Below are 20,112 nucleotides of genomic sequence, written 5' to 3' on the forward strand. Positions count from 1 at the left end.
GTTTTCGATATTAGGTAGAAGTGAATTTGGTTTTAATTTATACTTCCCTAATAACAAATGATACTAAGAATCTTTTCATGTACTTATTATCCATTTGCACATTTTTTTCTGGTGAACTATCCATTCATAGCTTTTGCCACTTTTTCAATTGTTTGCCTTATGGTATGTTTTACCCATATCTTTTCTTACCACTTAACTGGGAAGGGCTAATACTATCTTCATTTTCATAGATAGAGAAACTGAGTTAGATAGAGGTTAAGTAACATATCCAAGATCATTCATCCAGCTAGTAATGGAAGGGGTTCTTCTAACTTGAAAGCCTCGGGGGTTTTTTTTCCCTATTAAAATTATAGTCTTGTGATCAGTGGCTGCTTGCAGCCTACAGTCATGTCTGTATGAACCACACCATGAAAAAAATACAACCAAGAGAATTGGAGATCAAAACAAATATAGAAATCCAGATTTCTGGCTTCTTGTGAAATGACAGCATTTCTAACAGCACTGACCAAATTCCTGAACAAAAGCCTTCTGTAAGAGCTGAGTAGCCTTCACCAGTTCCAGACAGAGGACGCACTCACCAGGGAGCCGCATACAGCCCAAAGGCCACCTTATTCATTGACATCCCCAGCCCTATAGGCACTCAAGTTTGTAACCATCACCCTGAAACAGGCTGTGTTCTGTGCGGTCATGGGAAACTCTTCATTACATGGGTAAAGAAAACCCAACTCTACTAGAATATATGCACTTAAAAACTATACAAAGTCAATTGTGGCAAAAGGGTCTATAATTTGGGATGACATTCACTGCATTAACGAAGTTCCCCTGGGATGGTGGTTAAAAAAAAAAAAAGGCTTCATATACAATACATAAAACAATATTTAAAACTAGAGCTGTTCTGACTGAAAAAAGATAAGGTTGGAGTTGTGTTATTAATCCTATCTTACAGAAAAAGAAACTGAGGCTCAGAGAAGTTCAGTGATTAACCCAGAGTCACACAGCTAGTGGGGAAATGATACAATTAGAACTCAACCTCAAGTCTTTGAGAACTGAGATCTGGGCTCTTCGCTATCCTGGAGCTGTCCTCTTGGAGCCATTTTCCTCATTTAGAGTAAATCTGCCTTTTTAGCATCTATGTTTCCAGTCCTGGCACAATGTCTGACACACAGAAGATGCTCTATAAATATCTGTTAAAGGAATAAAAATACTCCATAAATACATTTGTAATAAAAAGGCTACCATTTAATTTGGGAACCATTATAAAGGTTGAGGTGAAAGAAAAATAAAATAAAAATAGTTCAGTATAACTATTTTAATGTAGCTGAGCATTCAGTAGTATTGGAAAGGAAAAGATCAGACATTGAGCAAGTTCTAGGTACAGAGTGTTGAGCTTGTTGCTACTCAAGGGGGTACAAGCCACAATGCCGGATGCGCAATAAATTAGAGAGATCCTGGGAAGGAAACTGATTTATTAAGTGCCTAGCTGCCCCACTTATTCTGTTTCCCTTAAGCCCTCCCAGCCTGTAACCTATATATAAGCATTCCCATCTCAGATCCGGAAGTGAGAATATAAATGACCTGCTCGAAGTCACCTGTACTTGATGAGGCCCTCTTCTTTGTGCTGTACCACAAAAGACTTAAAATTTATATTTGTGACCCAAGAACTAAATAAGAACAGAGGAAAACAATGCCTGAACTATTAAGGCAGCTCAAAATTGTGAATTGAAAAGAGAGGGACTCTCTGAGTCTTGATGTCCTCACCTATGAAATGGGTCATAACTGTGCTCTTGTCCCAGTGATGTTGTGGACAGTAGCTGCCTCAGTGTATATGGAGGGACTTTTGAGATAGAAAATAGAAGATACATTTTCTCAAGCCTTTGTGCATGGCCTTTGTCCTCTCAACATTTCCAAAGCTGTTCTTTCTAATATCACTAGTGACCTCTTACTAATCAAAGCCATAACATTTTCTGTCTTCCAAACATCTTCACCCTGAAATCTCTCAGAAATATATTTGATACCAGTACCCATTCCCCCCACTTTTTTTTCCCCTGAAACAGATTCTCTTTCCATCTCTCTCTTTGCCTCTCTTTCTGTCTCTCTCTCTCTCTCTCATGTACACACACACACACACACACACACACACATACACACACACAGAGTTACATTTTGAATTGTGTCCCTCCCCCAAATTCATACACCGAAGTCCTAACTTCTAGTACCTCAGAGTATGACCATTTTCGAGAATAGGGTTTATAGACATAATCAAGTTAAAATGAGGCCATTAGTGTGGGTTCTAATCCAGTACAACTGACACCCTTATAAAAAGGGGAAGTTTGGACACAGGGACACAACTATATATAAAAAGAATTCCATGTAGAAACCAGAGTTATGCTGCTGCTGGCCAAGAGACTACCATAAGCTAGGAGATAGACATGGATTAATGCAAACTCACTGATCCCAGACTTCTAGCCTCCGGAACTGTGAGAGAATGATTTTTTATTGTTTAAGCCATTCCATTTGTTTAAGCCACTCCATTTTTAAAAAAGATTTTATTTATTTATTTGACAGAGAGAGAGACAGGGAGAGAGGGAACACAAGCAGGGGGAGTTGGAGAGGGAGAAGCAGGCTTCCCAAAGAGTAGGGGGCCTGACAAGGGGCTCAATCTCAGGACCCAGTGATCATGACCTGAGCCAAATGCAGACACTTAACGTGGGAGTCACCCAGGCACCCCTAAGCCATTCCATTTGTGGTGCAATCCTAGCAAACCAACACACGCTCGCACACACATCCCATCTCCTCAGATTATGCCTTTTCTGTCCCCCAAATTTTCATATACTTCTTCTCCAAGGAGATGCCTCTTATCCCTGATTTCCCTCTATACTTTCTCTACTCTGTGCCTGGTAATCCAGTACCATTGCTACAATAATCCATCTACATGAACAGCAAATTTGTTTTTCTTATTAGATATTTTCATTTCTAACAAGTATTGTCAAAGAGACTTTAAAAGCCCTTCCAATAGGTATCTGAGAACGTTCTAGCATATTTCATCAATAGTTATGAAATAATAACTTCCCTCTTGGGATCCTTTACAGGAAATGTGGATCCTTTATAGGAAGCCTGTTGAAAATTTTGGGCTTTGAAGATAGATCCAAGTTCCCAACCTGATTAAGTTTCTTCAACTATAAAATACAAATTAAAAATAACTGTCATAAAAATTATTATGAAAAATTATATTAGTATTATTTTCATTAAAAGTATTATAATGACTGAAATAATGTACTCCAGGGACTCATCCTGGTATCTGATTTATAGCAAGCACAGCGATGGCAGCTATTATTAGTTATATAAGTTTTCTCATGTACTATAATCAGAGATCAGCAAACTTTTCTGTAAAGGGAAAGCAATAAATATTTAGTCTTTTTAGAACACATAAGGTCTCTGTCATATTTTCTTCTGTGTTATTTGTTTGTGTATTGGTCAAGTTTCTCCAAAGAAAAAGAACCAAATGGAAAGAGGGAGGGAGAATATAAGGAATTGGCTGATGTGATTAATGGAGGCTTGAGAAGTCCTAAAATCTGTAGTTGACAAACTGGAGACACAAGAGAGCCAACTGTATAGTTCTAAGTCTAAAAGTCAATGATACATGTTCCAGTTGGAGACCAAATCAAAAATCTAGAGACTTCTCCCCCAGCTTGACGACAATCAGGCAGAGAAGGCAAATTCTCCTTACTCAACCTTTTTCCTCCTATCAAGCCTTCAACAGATTGGATAAGCCCACCCACATTGGGGAGAGCAATCTGCTTTACTCAATCTGTTAATTTAAACATTAAACTCACCCAAAAATACTTGTACAGATACCCAGAGACTGTTTAACCAAATATTTGGACATTCCATGGCCTAATCGTGTCGACATATAAAATTAACCATCACAATTAGTTTCTTTGTTTATAACCATTTAAAAATGTAAAATCCATTCTTACATGGTAGGCCAAATTTAACACTTACCACTTCCTGGGGTAGAACCTCCAATACACTATTGAATAGAAATTGCGAGACCAGACTTCCAATCTTTTTCTTGTTCTTAGGGTGAAAGCTTTTAGTCTTTTACCACTAAGTACGATGTTAGCTATAGTTTGGGTTTTTTTTGTTGTTTTTTTTTTTTAGACAAAGTTTACCAAATAGAAGGAATTCTTTCTGTACCTAATTTTTGGGAATTTCTGTCATGAATTATTTAATTTTGCCAAATTTTTTTGCATCTATTGAGACGATCTTTTAAAAATTTTATTCTATTAATATGGCATGTTACATTAATTGATTGTTCAATGTTGAACCAAGCTTGCATTCCTAGAATAAATTCTAATTGCTTGTGATATTTAATCTTTTTTATATGGTTCTGAATTCAACTTCCTAGTATTTTCTTAAGGATTTTTGCATTTATATTCATGAGGAATATTGATCTGTAGTTTTGTTTTCTTGTGATATCTCTAGTGGCTTTGGTATCAGGTCAATACTGGCCTCATAGAGCAAGTTTAAGGGCACTTCAAGTATATTTTGGAAGAGTTGGTGAAAGATTGGTGTTAGATCCTTTTTTAAAAAGATTTTATTTATGAGAGCAAGAGAGGGAGAGAATGGAAGCACAGAGGGAGAGGGAGGAGGAGAGAAGGAAGCAGACCCCTCACTGAGCAGAAAGTCCAACACAGCATTCCATCCCAGGACCCTGAGATCCTGACCTGAGCCAAAGGCAGATGCTTAACTAACTGAGCCACCCAGGTGCCCCATGGTGTTAATTCTTCTTTAAATGTTTGTTATGATTTGTCAGTAAATCTATGTATGTCTAGGCTTTTCTTTGTGGAAAATTTTACTAATTCAATTTACCTGTTAAAATCTACTCACATTTTCAAACTCTCTTTGAGTTGGTTGTTAATTTGTGTCTTTCTAGAAATTTATTTATCTCATGTAAGTTGTCTTATTGGCATGAAGTTGTTCATAGAATTCCCTTAAAGCCTTTTAATTTCTGTAATCTCATTAATAATTGCAATAGACTAGATGTGGCCCTCACTTCTGCAAACTTTATGTTAAAACTTAAACCGTGATGTAATGGTACTTGGAGGTGGGGTCATTGGAAGGTGAGTAGATATAAGGGTGGAGCCCTTGTGGATGGGGATTAGTGTCCTAATAAAAGAGACCCAAGGGAGCTCTCTAATGCCTTTTGCCATGTAAGGATACAATGAAAATCTGCTATCTATGAACCAGGAAGTAGGCCCTCATTGGACACTGAATCTGCTAGCACCTTGATCCTGGACTTCTTAGACACCAGGACAGTGAGAAATAAATTTCTGTTATTTATAAGCCACTCAATTTATGGTATTTTGCTATAGTAGCCTGCACCAATTCAGACAGAACCAACCAACTACCTCTTTAATTTCAGATATTGGTCAATTTTCTCTCTTTTTTCTTGGTCCGTCTAGCAAAAGATTTGTAAATGTTGAAAATTTCATTAAGCTTTTAGTTTTGTGATTGTCTCTATTATTTTTCTGTTTTGTTTCATAGTTTTCCACTCTATTTTTTAAAAATTTCCTTCCTTCTGCTTTCTTTGGGTTTGTTTTCTTCTTATTTTTTCTAGGTTTTTTTTAAGTAAACACTTAAGCCATTGATTTGAAATCTTTCTTCTTTTTTCCCTAATATAGATATTGGAAGCTATAAATGTTCTTGTAGGTATTGTAGCTGTACCAAACAAATTTTTATATTCTTCATTTTCATTTTCATTCGATGTAAAATATTTTCCAGTTTCCTCCAGAATTTATTTTTTGACTTGTGGGTAATTTACAACTGTATTGTCTAATTTCCAAAGATTTGTTGATTTTCCAAGTTCTTTTTAGTTGTTGATTTTTAATTTGATACCACTATTGTTGGAGAATGTACTTTGGATGATTTTGATTATTTTAAGTTTATTAAGACTTGTTTTATGAGCTAGCTATGTTCATCTTGGAGAATGTTCTATGAGTGCTCAAAAAGAATATTTTTCCTGCCATTTTTGGATGGAGTGTTCTATAGATGTCAATGAAGTCAAATTGGTTGCTAGAACTGTTCGAGTCACCTATATAATTGCTGGTTTTCTGCCTAGTTCATCTATCAAGTATTGAGAGAGGGCATATTATAGTTTTCAACTATTGTTATTGAGTTGCTGATTTCTCCTTTTAGTCATTTCCAGTTTTGTTTCATGTATTTGAGGACTTTGTTGTTAGGAGCATATATATTTATAATTATTATGTTTTTCCTGATAAATTTTCCCTCTTTGCCTCTAGTAATACTTTTTTTCTTAAAACCTATTTTGTTTGATATTAGTTTAGTGAACCTGGCTATCTTTTGGTTATTTGCATGGCATATCTTATTCTATCCTTTTACTTTAGAACTATTTGACTTTTTGAATCTAAAGGGTACGTCATACAGACAGCAAACAGGTGGATCTTTAATAATCCAGTTTGATCATTACTTTCTTATAAAAGTGCTATTTGTATCTAATAGGAGTACTTTACATTCAATGTGATATTTACACTCAATGTAATTATTGATATGGTTAGATATACACCTGCATTTTGCAATTTGTTTTCTTTGTCTCATGTCTTTTGTGCCTCCTTTACTTACTTTTGTGTAAAGTAGATATTTCATTTGTCTTTTTTTAAATTTAAATTAATCAGCCAACATATATTACATCATTAGTTTAGATACAGAGTTTAGTAAGTCATCAGTTGCATAGAACACCCAGTGCTCATCGCATCACATGCCCTCCTTAATGCCTGTCACCCAGTTACCCCATTTCCACACCTAACTCCCCTCCAGCAACCCTCTGTTTCCTGTAGTTATGAGTCTCTCATGGTTTGTCTACCTCCCTGATTTCTTCCCATTCAGTTTTTCCTCCTTCTTCTATGATCCTGAGCTATTTCTAATATTGCACATATGAGAGAAACTATATGATAACTGTCTTTCTCTGATTGACTTATCTCACTCAGCATAATATCCTCCAGTTCCATCCATGTTGATGTTGATGTAAATGGTTAAGATTTCATCCTTTTTGATGGCTGATTAATATTCCATTGTGGTGTGTGTGTGTGTGTGTGTGTGTGTGCGCGCACCACATCCTCTTTATCCATTCATCTATGAAAGGACATATGGGCTCTTTCATAGTTTGGCTATTGTGGACATTGCTGCTATAAACACTGGGGTGAGATACCCCTTCAGATCACTACATTTGCATCTTTGGGGGTAAATCCCTAGTAGTGCAATTGCTGGGTCACAGGATAGCTCTATTTTTAACTTCTTGAGGAACTTCCACACTGTCTTTCAGAGTGACTGCACCAGCTTGCATTCCCACCAACAGCGTAAGAGGGTTCCCCTTTCTCCACATCATTGCCAACATTTGTTGTTTCCTGACTTGTTAATTTTAGCCATTCTGACTGGTGTGAGGTGGTATTTCATTGTGGTTCTGACACTGATGCCAAGTGATGTTGACCATTTTTCATGTGTCTGTTGGCCATTTGTATGTCTTCTTTGGAGAAATATCTGTTCATATCTTCTGCCCATTTATTGATTGGATTATTTGTTTTTTGGGGGTTGAGTTTGATAAGTTCTTTATAGATCTTAGATACTAGCCCTTTATCTGATATTTCATTTGCTAATATCTTCTCCCATTCCACAGGTTTTCTCTATTTCTTCCTTTGCTGTGCAAAAGCTTTTTATCTTGATGAAGTCCCAATAGCTCATTTTTGCTTTTTCTCCCCTTTCCCTTGGAGATGTGTCTAGCAAGAAGTTGTTGAGGTTGAAGAGGTTGTTGCCTGTATTCTCCTCAAGGATTTTGATGGATTCTTATCTCACATTTAGGTCTTTCATCCATTTTGAGTTTATCTTTGTGTACGGTGTACAAAAACGGTCCAGAAAATGTGGATCCAATTTTCCCAACACCATTTATTGAAGAGATTGTCTTTTTTCCGTTGGATATTCTTTCCAGCTTTGTCAAAAATTAGTTGGCCATAGAGTTGAGGGTCCATTCCTGGGTTCTCTATTCTTTTCCATTTATTTATGTGTCTGTTTTTGTGCCAGTACAATACTGTCTTGAGCAATCTACACATTTAATGCAATCCCTATCAAAATACCATTGACATTTTTCACAGACCTAGAATAAATAATCCTAAAATTTGTATGGAACCAGAAAATATCCTGAATAGCAGAGGATTGTTGAAAAAGAAAACCAAAGCTGATGGCATCACAATTCTGGACTTCAAATTGTATTATAAAGCTGAAATCACAAAGTAGATATTTTTTAGTGTATCATTTTAGTTCCTTTTTTTTTTTTTTACTGTAACATTTGTGTTTTTTTTTTTTTTTCAGAGATTTCAATATGCATCTTTCAGAATATACTCTTGGTTAATACTAACTGAATTACAATAATATGTAGCAAATTTGTTCTAAAGTATCTCCATTCCCTTTCTCTTCCTTTGTTCTATTGATCATAAATATTACATTGTTTATGTTATCAGCCCCAAAATTGTTTGTTTGTTTTCAGTTTTATAATTACCATTTTCTGCAATTGTCTTTTAAGTCAGTTAAAGAAAAATATATATTGACTTTCTTTTGTATTTACCTACATACTTAATTACAGGTAATCTATATCTTCATGTGAATTCAAGTTATTATCTGGTGTCATTTCTTTCCAATCCAAAGGATTTTATTTACTATTTCTTATAAGGCAGGTCTGCAGGCAACAATTCTCTCAGCCTTTGTTTATCTGAGAATATCTTTATTTCACCTTCTTTTACGAAGAATAATTTTGCTGAATATAGAATTGTCAGTTGATAGGTTTCTGTCTTTCAGCACTTTGAATATATCATCATACTGCCTCTGGCCTCTACTGTCTTTGATGAGAAGTCAGTTATTAACCTTACTGTGGGTCTTTGGTATTTAATGGATTGTTTCACTCTTGGGGCTCTTAAATTGTCTCTTTATATTTGGTTTTCAACTATTTGACTATTATTTGTCTAGATATGGATTTCTTTGTATGTATCTATCTTACTTGTAGTTCACTAAGGTTCTTAGATGTGTAGAATAATTTTTAAATTTAGTTTGGAAAGTTTTCAGCTATTAGTTCTTTGAATGTTTTTTCTTCCCCTTTTTCTCTCTCATTTTTTTTCTGGGACTGTGATTAAATGTATATTGATATGTTTAATAGTCACCCATAGGTCTCTGATGCATTTATCTTTTTCCTTCACTTTCTTTCTGTTTCCAAAGTGGATGAATGCTATTTATCTATCTGAATGTTTACTAATTCTTTCTTATGATGTCTTGAATCTGCTTTTGAGTGTCTTTAGTGAATTTTCCCCTTTAATTATTGAATTTTTCAATTCCAGAATTTCCATGTTTCTTTTTTTAAAATAACTTCTTTGTTGACACTATCTACCTTAATGAGTCATTGTCAACATATTTTCCTTTAATTTTTTAAACATGGTTTCTCCTAGCTTTAACATTTATAATAGCTGTTTTGAAATCTTTTTCTACTACCTTCAAATTGAGGCCCCTCATGATAATTTCTATTGACTTCTATTTTTTTTTTCCTTCTATCCACAGGGTTCACACTTTCCTGTTTCTATTCATGTCCCATAATTTCTTGAATGAAAAACTGATACTTTAGATAACATGTACCAGGAATTATATTTTAAATGTTTTTCCTATTTCTTTATAAAATTAATTACTTGATTACTTGGTTATTGTTAAACATTTTATATTTCAGTTAAAATAGTTATTCTTCTTTTATAAATATCATGATACAGAATTAATAAGAGAAAACATCTAACTTAGAGAAATCTTTGTTTTCCTTTGTTTATAAAAAAATGTAACAGATATAAAACAGGAGGTGGGTGGTGCAGTCAGTTAAGTGTCTGACTTTTGGTTTCAGCTCAGGTCATGATCTCAAGGTCATGAGATTGAACCCCATGGAGTCTGCTTGGGATTCTCTCTCCTTCTCCCTCTGCCGCTCCTGCCTGTGTGCGCTCTCTCTCTCTCTCTCTAAAAATGAATAAATCTTTAAAAAAGAAATAAAACAGAATATTGAAATATTAGCACAAGAGGACATATTTTTTTTAAAGATTTTATTTATTTATTTATTTGACACAGAGAAAGACAGCAAGAGAGGGAACACAGGCAGGGTGATTGGGAGAGGGAGAAGAAGGCTTCCCGCCAAGCCAGGAGCCCGATGTGGGGCTCCATCCCAGAACCCTGGGATCATGACCTGAGCCAAAGGCAGACACTTAATGACTGAGCCACCCAGGCACCCCACAAGAGGACATTCTTATAAAACTAAATGGCATAAGAGAAACTTTCTGTGAAAGTTCATATCCAAAATAATGCATATGATACATTCTTAGAGATATGGAGAATAAAGACAGATTTGTCCTTTACATGAATTGCTGAGTATGACTAAAGACTTCAGATGCAGGAAAAATAAAATTCTTTATTTCAATTCTCCCAGAAGTTATTTTGTTGCCAGAGTTTTTGTTTTAGTTTATTTGTTTAGTGATTGTACTGGACTAATTCTACAGAATTTGTCTCTCCCAAACTGTGCAACTACTAATATTTCTTTTCAGTTTTCCTTTATTTACATTTTCATTTTCAATCCTGACTTGCTAGATAGAGTTTGCCCCAATTGGCATATCATAATAATCAGTCATTGATTGGTCAAAAGTAGTACTTAAATATTATAATTTAGTAAGATTTATGTCCTTATTCAAATGCAAATTGGCGCAGCCAATGTGGAAAACAGCATGGATGCTCCTTTAAAAATTAAAAATTGGGGTGCCTAGGTGGCTCTGAGGATTAAGTGTCTGCCTTCATTTCAGGTCATGATCTCAGGATCCTGGGATCAAGCCCTTCGTGGTGCTCCCTGCTCAGCAAGGAACCTGCCTCTCCCTCTTCCTCTCCTTCTGTCCCTCTTTCTTGCTCACTGTCTCTTTCAAAATGAATAAATTAAAAAAACTTTAAAAATAAAATTAAAAATTAAATTGCCATATAATCCAGTAATTCTACATCTGGTTATTCACTTAAAGAAAATGAAAACACTAAACAAATATATGCACCCTTATGTTTACTGCAGCATTGTTTATAATAGTTAATATATGGAAGTAACCAAAGTATCCAAAGATAAATCAATGTATAAAGAAGATGTGATATATACACAATAGAATATTACTCAACCATAGGAAAGAATGAAATTTGCCATTTGCAACGACATGGATCCAACTAGAGAGTATAATGCTAAGTGAAATAACACAGTCAGAGAAAGACAAATAGCATATGATTTCACTCATGTATGGAATTTAAGAAACAAAACCACAAAACAAATGAACAAAGGGAAAAAAAGGTGAAGGAAAAACAGACTCTTAAATATAGAGAATGAACTGGTGGTTGCCAAAAGGGGGGGGGGGGTGAAACAGATAAAAGATATTAAGAGTATATTTATCTTGATCAGCATGGATATAAGATTGTTGAACCATTATATTGTATATCTGAAACTAATATAATCCTGTGTGTAAATTTACTAGAACTTAAAAAAAAAATTTTTTTTTAAGATTTCTGTCCTTTGCCAATGGATCTTTATGTGTTTTGGAGAACACATTCAAAATTCAACCAATTTCTACATCTGGCCAGTTTACTTTTTGAAGGGCCTTCTTGCATCTCCTCTGTAAATTCACTAGGCCTTATTCATCCTATCTAGTGTCTGCTCAGTGTGCCTGTAGCCTTCCAGAACAAAAAGGATGTGTGGCAGCTTATCAAGGTCCATTATGGTTATCTCATTTCCTGGAACTCTCTGTTAAATGTCTTGCCCATCCTCTGACCTTTGGCTTGCCACAACCAGTATTACCAGTTGGCTCTCTTCTATTGTTTGCCACTGAAATTGCTATGGTTTTAAAAACGTCCCTGGATATGCATGCTGCCCCAAATCAGAGCAGTCTCCTCTAGCAACAGAGCTACTGGCTTCCAGTTTGCTCTGCTATTATAAATCTACCTTCTAAATTTCATAGAGGTAGTTGTTGCTCTTAGAGGAGTAGGAGAGACATTCCCTCTTATTGTACTGCCTGGGATTATAGGGAAAGTCTTTCGTATTCTGTAACTCAGTATTAAGGACCCACTTGCCTACAGATATAAACCACATTCACCAGCATCATATACATTAGAAGTAAAGAATTTTTAAAAATATAACATCCTCTTTTCCTACATAACTAATCTCAGAATTGATTAGTTATTATGTGGAGAAGCATTCCCAGTAGCTGGGATTCAAAACCCAGGCCCCTGAATTCTGGATTAAAAATCTTTCAAATATTTTTTTCATGTGTCTGTTAGCCATTTGTAAAAAAAAAAAAAAAAAAAAAAAAAGAAAGAAAAGAAAAAAAAGGAAGAAAGAATATCTTTCAAATAGAACACTCCCCTAGTCTCCTATTCAAGTCTCTTATTTTGAATGATAATAACAACAAACAAAATGGAAAAAGCAAGCGCTCTCTGATCTCTAAGTCCACCATCCAAATACATGGAAAAGCTACTTGATATAAACCTCTTGAAACACAGTAACATCAGCTAAAAACAATGCACTGTCTTTAATCCAATTTGATGCTCATTCCAACTGGCTGGAGCATGAATTCTAAGAAATCACTGGTTGTTCACAGCAGGTGCTAAGGTGAGCACATGTTGCGGGGAAGGCCATGTTTTCTCTGGCTAGCAGATGTTTTCTAGCTGACATTTAGAAATAAGTCAAAGTTGCTCTTTGTTATTATGCATAATAGATCTCAAAGAATAAATGAAAAGCCTCTTACTCTAAGTCAGAATGCATTCTGCCTCTCTGAAGGCTACATTGGTTGAGCTCTTAAAAGCTCAGGCGTGGGGACACACAGAAGAAAATGATATGACTGAGTCTGTGTCTATGGGAACAGTCAAAGAGATTGGTTATGTTTAGCATGAAGAAGAGCAGACTGCACCCAAATCAGCCTGTTACCCTAAAGAATGGAAAAGGCTCCTTATTGTCTCTCTGATGGGTAAATCCTCTTATCCCATATTCTGAGGGGGGGGGGTCATTTATCTTTTCTATCCCCTGGTTATAATGTAGAAAAAACTATTTGGTTTGATGAGACCTCACTGCTCATTTAATGAGAATTTCTAGAATCACCATTTTTCAGTTCTGGTCCAACTCATCAATCTCAAAGTTAACCCATACCACTGGTCTGAAAAATGAGAGAGATCCAGGAGAAGAGAAGGACAGATAAAGTGCCATGGGTTTATAGTCTCATTATCTGCAGAGATCTGTGGTTTCCAGTTGTGTTGAGGAAACACATAAATAAAACCCAAGCAGTATTTTCCTTACATTCTCTCTAGGGCCTGCAGTAAACTCATGCTGGGCAGGCATCCTGCTACCATATACCATGGTGGTCATACAGATTGAATTCTTCTAGCATGAAGCCCTACTGACGATTCAGGAGACTGGAATGCTTTTCTAATTGGGCAAATGGCCTGGCTATAAGGTCTTGTTTCATGCTGGTTCCTCAGGTCTACCACGGACTTTTTGAAGAACTTGAATTTCTTCTGCATGGTTTCCCTCTAGCAATACTTCTTGCAAAGTGGCTTCATGCTGGAACTTCAATCTCCTGGAAGCTCAGACCATGCCAGCTGCGCCTCTCACTTTCCCAGCTGGCAGTGTTGATAGCACGTAGACTAGGCCATCCTCCAAGAGATGAGGGAAGTTGTCGTACCATAGAAAGGACAGAGCTCTTGATAGCTGAAGGCTTGTGTTTGCTTTGGGCTGCCTTCTAAAACCTATGACTTTGGGCAATCATCGGGTTTTTGTCAATGACAAGTTGCTCATCTGTGAAGTATGACTAGAGTCGTACACGCCAGACTTTGTGTAGCAGAGGCTATGGTTTACCTCACAAAGCAATCGTTTAAATGTCTTCTAGCTTGCATTCTGTTCTACAAGCAAAAAGCTGCATTTCTCTGTACTCTCTTCCAGCATGGGTACAGTCATGTGACATAATCCCTTACATTTATACACAGCCACACAAGATGCCTGTACAGACAAAGAGCAACACGAGACAGTGGCTACAAAGGGGAGAGCAAATCTTCTGGCAATCTAAATGACAGAGGCCTCTGGTTCTTTTAAAAATTGTTTTATTCAAGTATCATTATTTATAATTACAAGTACAAATATTAGTTTCAAATGCAAGTATAATGACTCAACAGTTCTACACATTTTTCAGTGCTCATTAAGATAAATGTACTCTTAATCCCCTTTATCTATTTCACCCATCCCTCCGCCCTCCTCCCCTCTGGAAACCACCGGTTCAATCTCTGTATTTAAGAGTCTCCTTTTTGTTTGTCTCTTTTTCTTTGTTCATTTGTTTTGTTTTTTAAATTCCACGTATGAGTGCAATCATACGGCATTTCTCTTTCCCTCACTTACTTTACTTAGCATTATACGCTCTATCCACGTTGTTGCAAATGGCACGATTTCATTATTTTTTTATGGCTGAGTCCTTCCATTCATCAATCAATGGGCACTTGGGTTGCTTCCATAGCTTGACTACTGTGAATAATGTTGCAATAAACACAGGGGTACATATATCTTTTTGAATTAGTGTTTTCATTTTCTTTGAGTAAATACCTAGTTGTGGAATTACTGGATCATATGGTAATTCTATTTTTAATTTTTTGAGGAATGTCCATATTGTTTACCACATTAGCTGTACCAATTAGCATTTCCACCAACAATGCACAAGGGTTCCTTTTTCTGGTGTAAAAAAGTGGTCAAACCCCATTCTTTTGCATGTAGCTTTCCAATTTTCACGACACCATTTGTTGAAGAGATTGTCTTTTTCCCATTTTTAAAAAAGATTTTATTTGTTTATTTGACAGAGAGTGGAAACACAAGCAGGGGGAGTGGGAGAGGGAGAAGCAGGCTTCCCACAGAGCAGGAAGCCCAATGTGGGACTGGATCCCGGGACCCTGGGATCATGACCTGAGCTGAAGGCAGACGCTTAATGACTGAGCCACCCAGGTGCCCCATTTTTCCCATTTTTTTATTCTTGCCTCCTTTATTATAAATTCATTGACCATGAAAGAGTGGGTTTATTCCTGGACTCTGTCCTTCTGATCTATGTGTCTGTTTTTGTGCCAGTACCATAGCTTGGATTACTACAGCTTTGTAGTACATCTTGCAGTCTGGAATTGTGATATCCCCTGCTTTGTTCTTTCTCAAGATTGCTTTTGCTGTCTGGAGTCTTATTTGGTTTCATCCACACTTTAGGATTATTTTTTGTAGTTCTGTGGAAAATGTTGTTGGTATTTTGATAGAGATTGCATTAAATCTGTAAATGGCTTTGAGTAATAGGAACTTTTTAACAATATTGATTTCTTCCAATCCATGATCATGGAATATTCTCCCCTTTTTGTGGTGTGTCATCTTCAACTTCTTTCATCACTGTTTTATAGTTTTCAGAGTACAGGTCTTTCACCTCCTTGGTAAAGTTTATTCCTAGATATTTATTATTTTTGCAATTGAAAATGGGACTGTTTTCTTAATTTCTCTTTCATTATTAGTGTATAGAAATGCAACATATTTCTGTATATTAACTTAGTATCTTGCAACTTTACTGAATTCACTTATTGGTTCTAGCAGTTTTTTGGTGGAGTGTTTAGGGTTTTCTGTATATACTGTACATCATCTTCAAATAGTGAAACTTTTACTTTTTCCTTACCAATTCAGATGTCATGTATTTGCTTTTCTTATCTAATTACTGTGGCTAGGACTTCCAGCACTATGTTGAATAAAGGTGGTTTTGTTCCTGATCTTATAGGAAAATCTTTCCATATGAAAAAAAAAAAAATATATATATATATATATATATATATATATATATTTTTTTTTTTTTTTCATAAACCACTGAGTATGATGTTAGCTGTGGGTTGTTCATATATGGTCTTTAATACGTTCAGGTATGTTTACTCTAAACCTACTTTGTTGAGAATTTTTATCATGATTGGATGTTGTATTTTGTCAAATATTTTTCCTGTGTTATTAAGATGATCATATGGTTTTCATCCTTTCTCTTATTAATGTGATATATTACATTGATTGGTTCGAGAATATTGAACCACATTTGCGTCCCTGCAAATAAATCCCTGGAATAAATACCACTTGATCATGGTGAATGATTTTTTAAAACGTATTATTGGATTAAGTTTGCTAGCATTTTGTCGAGGATTTTTGTATCCATGTTCATCAGAGATATTGGCCTATAAGCCTATAGTTTTTTTCCTTTTTTTTCCTTCTTTCCTTTTCCTGGTTTTTGCATCAGGGTAATGCTGGCCTCATAGAACGAATTTGGAATCTTTCTTTCCTATTCTATTTCCTGGAATAGTTTGAGAAGAATGGGTATTAACACTTCTTTAGGGTTTATGGGCAAAATACAGTTAGAAGCCTGCTGCTGTTGTTTTTCAAAAAGTCCTGTGAGAAGATGGCGGAGAAGTAGCAGGCTGAGACTACTTCAGCTAGCAGGAGATCAGCTAGATAGCTTATCTAAAGATTGCAAACACCTGCAAATCCATCAGCAGATTGAAGAGAAGAACAGCAATTCTAGAAACAGAAAAACAACCACTTTCTGAAAGGTAGGACCGGCGGAGACGTGAATCCAAAGCAACGGGAAGATAGACCCCGGGGGGAGGGGGCCGGCTCCCGGCAAGTGGCGGAGAAATGGAGCACAAAATCAGGACTTTTAAAAGTCTGTTCTGCTGTGGGACATCTTCGCTAAACCAGGGCGAAGCCCACACGGGGTCAGTTGGCCTCAGGTACCACAGGGTCACAGAAGGATCGGGGGTGTCTGAGTGTCACAGAGCTTGCGGGTATTGGAATGGGAAAACCGGCTACAGAGATAGAGCTGACAGTAAGCTCACAGCTCGGGGATACCTTGAACAGGACGCAGGCTCGGTGAGCTCGGAGCGCGGCTGGAGGTCAGGCAGACGGGAGTAACTGGGCGCTGTTCTCTGAGGGTGCACTGAGGAGTGGGGCCCTGGGCTCTCGGCTCCTCCAGGCCGGAGACCAGGAGGCCGCCATTTGTATTCCCGTCCTCCGGAACTCTATGGAAAGCTTTCAGGGAACAAAAGCTCCTGAAAGCAAAGGCAAGGGGATTACTCAGCTCGGCCCCTGGTAAGGGCGGTGCAATTCTGCCTGGGGCAAAGACACTTGAGAATCACTACACCAGGCCCCTCCCCCAGAAGATCAACAAGAAATCCAGCCAAGACCAAGTTCACCTACCAAGGAGTGCGGTTTCAATACCAAGGAGAGCAGCAGAATTCCAGAGGAGGAGAAAGCAAAGCACGGAATTCATGGCTTTCTCCCTGTGATTTTTTAGTCTTGCAGTTAATTTAATTTTTTTCTTTTTCATTTTTTTTTCTTCTGCTGCTAAACTTTTTTAAAACTTTTACCCTTTTCTTTTTTAACGTTTTTTAACTAGTTTAATATATATATATTTTTTCTTTTTTATACTTCTCTTTATTCATTTTCTTTTTTTAATTCTTTTTTCTTTCTTTCTTTCTTTTCTTTTTTTTAAGATTTTATTTATTTGACAGAGAGAAATCACAAGTAGTTGGAGAGGCAGACAGAGAGAGAGAGAGGGAAGCAGGCTCCCCGCTGAGCAGAGAGCCCGATGCGGGGCTCGATCCCAGGACCCTGAGATCATGACCTGAGCCGAAGGCAGCGGCTTAACCCACTGAACCACCCAGGCGCCCCTCTTTCTTTTTTTCTTTTTGAACCTCCTTTTATCTCCTTTCTCCCCCCTCATGATTTGGGATCTCTTCTGATTTGGTTAAAGCATATTTTCCTGAGGTTGTTGCCACCCTTTTAGTATTTTACTTGCTCCTTCATATACTCTTATCTGGACAAAATGACAAGGTGGAAAAATTCACCACAAAAAAAAGAACAAGAGGCGGTACCGAAGGCTAGGGACCTAATGAATACAGACATTGGTAATATGTCAGATCCAGAGTTCAGAATGACAATTCTCAAGGTTCTAGCCGGGCTCGAAAAAGGCATGGAAGAGGGGGGTAGGAGTCAAGATGGCGGAGAAGTAGCAGGCCGAGATTACTTCAGCTAGCCGGAGATCAGCTAGATAGCTTATCTAAAGATTGCAAACACCTGAAAATCCATCGGCAGATCAAAGAGAAGAAGAACAGCAATTCTGGAAACAGGAAAAACAACCACTTTCTGAAAGGTAAGACCGGCGGAGAAGTGAATCCAAAGCGACGGAAGATAGACCCCGGGGGGAGGGGCCGGCTCCCGGCAAGCGGCGGAGCAACCGCGCACAAAATCAGGACTTTTAAAAGTCTGTTCCGCCGAGGGACATCGCTCCAGAGGCTACCCGGGGCAAAGCCCACACGGGGTCAGCGTGGCCTCAGATCCCGCAGGGTCTGAGTGTCACAGAGCTTGCGGGTATTGGAACGGGAAAGCCAGCTACAGAGACAGAGCCTACAGTAAGCTCGCAGCTCGGGGTGACCTTGAACTGGTCGCAGGCTCAGTGAGCTCGGAGCGCGGCCGGAGGTCAGGCAGACGGGAGTAACTGGGCGCGGTTCTCTGAGCGCGCACTGAGGAGGGCGGCCCTGGGCTCTCAGCTCCTCCGGGCCCGGAGACCAGGAAGCCGCCATTTGTATTCCCGTCCTCGGGAACTCTACGGAAAGCATTCAGGGAACAAAAGCTCCTGAAAGCAAACCCAAGGGGATTACTCACCCCGGCCCCGGGTAAGGGCAGTGCAATTCTGCCTGGGGCAAAGACACTTGAGAATCACTACAACAGGCCCCTCGACCAGAAGATCAACAAGAAATCCAGCCGAGACCAAGTTCACCTACCAAAGAGTGCGGTTTCAATACCAAGGACAGCAGCAGAATTCTAGAGGAGGAGAAAGCAAAGCACGGAACTCATGGCTTTTTCCCTGTGATTTTTTTTAGTCTTGCGGTTAATTTAATTTTTTTCTTTTTCATTTTTTGTTTTTTTTTCTCGCCTTCGGGTAAAATTTTTTTTTAACTGTTACCTTTTTCTTTTTTAACGATTTTTTACTAGTTTATCTAATACATATATTTTTTCTTTTTTATATTTTTCTTAGGTGTTTTCTTTTTTTTAAATTCTTTTCTTTTTTATTTCTTTTTTTTTTCTTTTTTTTCTTTCTTCCTTTTTGAACCTCTTTTTATCCCCTTTCTCCCCCCTCACGATTTGGGATCTCTACTAATTTGGATAAAGAATATTTTCCTGGGGTTGTTGCCACCCTTTTAGTATTTTACTTGCCCCTTCATATACTCTTCTCTGGACAAAATGACAAGACAGAAAAATTCAACACAAAAAAAAAGAACAAGAGGGAGTACCGAAGGCTAGGGACCTAATCAATACAGACATTGGTAATATGTCAGATCTAGAGTTCAGACTGACAATTGTCAAGGTTCTAGCCGGGCTCAAAAAAGGCATGGAAGATATTAGAGAAACCCTCTCGAAAGATATAAAAGCCCTTTCTGGAGAAATAAAAGAACTAAAATCTAACCAAGTTGAAATAAAAAAAGCTATTAATGAGGTGCAATCAAAAATGGAGCCTCTCACTGCTAGGATAAATGAGGCAGAAGAAAGAATTAGTGATATAGAAGACCAAATGACAGAGAATAAAGAAGCTGAGCAAAAGAGGGACAAACAGATACTGGACCACGAGGGGAGAATACGAGAGATAAGTGACACCATAAGACGAAACAACATTAGAATAATTGGGATTCCAGAAGAAGGTATACTAGAGAGAATTATTGGGGAGAATTTCCCCAATATGGCAAAGGGAACGAGCATCAAAATTCAGGAGGTTCAGAGAACGCCCCTCAAAATCAATAAGAATAGGCCCACACCCCGTCACCTAATAGTAAAATTTACAAGTCTCAGTGACAAAGAGAAAATCCTGAAAGCAGCCCAGGAAAAGAAGTCTGTAACATACAATGGTAAAAATATTAGATTGGCAGCAGACTTATCCACAGAGACCTGGCAGGCCAGAAAGAGCTGGCATGATA

The 20,112-nt window shown here is 37.5% G+C and overlaps 1 protein-coding gene across 5 annotated transcripts in view; it reads right to left on the minus strand.

Annotated features, from left to right (window-relative positions):
* DAB1 (DAB adaptor protein 1) overlaps window positions 1–20,112 on the minus strand; it is a 1,141,240-nt gene that overhangs the window by 1,061,241 nt on the left and 59,887 nt on the right. The gene's annotated exons all lie outside the window — the stretch shown is intronic.

The sequence above is a fragment of the Mustela lutreola genome, chromosome 10 (genome assembly GCF_030435805.1).
Source record: "Mustela lutreola isolate mMusLut2 chromosome 10, mMusLut2.pri, whole genome shotgun sequence".
Classification (NCBI taxonomy): Eukaryota; Metazoa; Chordata; class Mammalia; order Carnivora; family Mustelidae; genus Mustela; species Mustela lutreola.